We start from the raw sequence: 1,943 nt of genomic DNA on the forward strand, positions 1-1,943 counted from the left end.
AAGAAGATTTGTTCAATTTGTAGGGATTAGGAAGTAGCGATTTCAAAATATCTTTCAAGTTTCACCAGCAAAGCTTAAAAATTGCTTTTATTCGCGTTCACCTCACATTGTAAACAGTGTTTGATAACAGATTGCTTCAAGTGTATGAGAGATTTCTGGGGCTTTGTTTTGGTGAAAGAGGAGGCAGTGTGAAGGGGGGCAGGGCAAGGAAGGGCGGAGCATTTCCGTTTAAGGGCGAAATGCAAATTAGCGCAACTTCTCACGTCGCCCAGTCAGTGTTGTATTCAGTGAAACATGAGTCTTTCCGGATGTTCTGTGATCCCGATGAGAAATTGCGCTGTTGGACAGAGAGGGAACCTTAGAGAGATGTATTTCCGATTTTCGAAAACGCAGTTAGTATGGGTGTAAGAGGTATGGGCTGTTATTGGGTTTGAGCGAGTGAGAGTATTGAGCATACTTACCTGGCAGGGGAGATACCATGATCACCAAGGTGGTTCTCCCAGGACGAGGCTATCCCATTGCACTTCGGGTGTGCTGACGCCTGCGATGTCCCCAAATGCGGGATACTCGACTGCAAAATTTGTGGTAGTGGGGGACTGCGTTCGCGCTCTCCCCTGATTTACAAGCTTAAAAACAGATTTTCCAATCGGTGTCGCTCACTTGAACTTCGTGCGGCAACCCACGGTAACGCATGTTCTGCGTCTATGTTTAATTCAGTTTCACTGAAATCGACACATATTAAATGTCGCACGTTTTATTTCATTCTGCAATAAACCGCTATGTTCAATGCTTTTCACAACAGGACCAACCCCTTCAAACAAACAAATTTCCCACCGCATTTGCTACATTTCCCTCTATTTACTGCCTGCCTATTCCATCAGTATTGCTCAAAATACCTCTTTCAACAATGTATTCCACAGATTATATTCAGCTCTGTCCACTGATTCTTCACCACCTGCTCCAGGTAAAAGGACACGGTGGATGCTGTCATCTCATCATACAACTTTACAGTATGGAGGCAGGCTGTTCGGCCCAAATTGCCCATGCTGCACACTCTTATACACTCATACAGATCTACAGCATGGAAACAGACCCTTCGGTCCAACTCGTCCATGTCAACCTGATACCCCAACCCAATCTAGTCCTACTTGCCAGCACCCGGCCCATATCCCTCAATCCTTCCTATTCATTTCCACATCCAAATGCCTTTTAAATCTTGCAATTGGACCAGCCTCCACCACTTCCCCTGGCAGCTCATTCAATACACCTACCATCCTTTAAGTCAAAACTTTACCCCTTAAGTCGCTTTTATATCATTGACTCTCTCACCCTAAATCTATGCCCTCTAGTTCTGGACCACCGGACCCCAGGGAAAAGACTTCGTCTATTCATCCTATCTATTCCCCTCATGATTATATAAACCTCTATAAAGTCACCCCTCAGCCTCCGACGCTCCAGGGAAAACAGCTCCTATCTACCTGCGACTCCTCTTTCAAGGAGCTAGGAACCTGCACTCCAAGGTCTCTTTGTTCAGCAAACCTCTCTAGGACCTTACCATTAAATGTATGCGTCCTGCTAAGATTTGCTTTCAGAATGCAGCACCTCGCATTTATCTGAGTTAAACTCCATCTGCCACTTCTTCCCATTGGCCCATCTGATCAAGATCCCATTGTAATCTGAGGTAACCTTCTTCGCTGTCCACTACACCTCCAATTTTGGTGTCATCAGCAAACTTACTAACTATATCTCTCATGCTCACATCCAAATCACTTATGTAAATGACAAAAAGTGGAGGACCCAGCACTAATCCTTGTGGCACTCCACTGGTACCAGGCCTTCAGTCTGAAAAACAACCTCCCACCACCACCCTCTGTCTTCTACATTTGAACCAGTTCTGTACCAAATGCCAAGTTCTCCCTTTATTCTGTGAGACCTGACCTTGC

At 45.3% G+C, this 1,943-nt stretch overlaps 1 non-coding gene across 1 annotated transcript; it reads left to right on the forward strand.

Moving 5' to 3' along the window:
- The first annotated feature begins 453 nt into the window (after positions 1–453).
- LOC122545327 lies at positions 454–617 on the forward strand. The gene has a single exon (XR_006310533.1). It is a non-coding gene; the product is annotated as a U1 spliceosomal RNA (small nuclear RNA).
- Positions 618–1,943: the final 1,326 nt, after the last annotated feature.

Source organism: Chiloscyllium plagiosum, unplaced genomic scaffold (genome assembly GCF_004010195.1).
Source record: "Chiloscyllium plagiosum isolate BGI_BamShark_2017 unplaced genomic scaffold, ASM401019v2 scaf_53630, whole genome shotgun sequence".
In the NCBI taxonomy this organism is placed as follows: Eukaryota; Metazoa; Chordata; class Chondrichthyes; order Orectolobiformes; family Hemiscylliidae; genus Chiloscyllium; species Chiloscyllium plagiosum.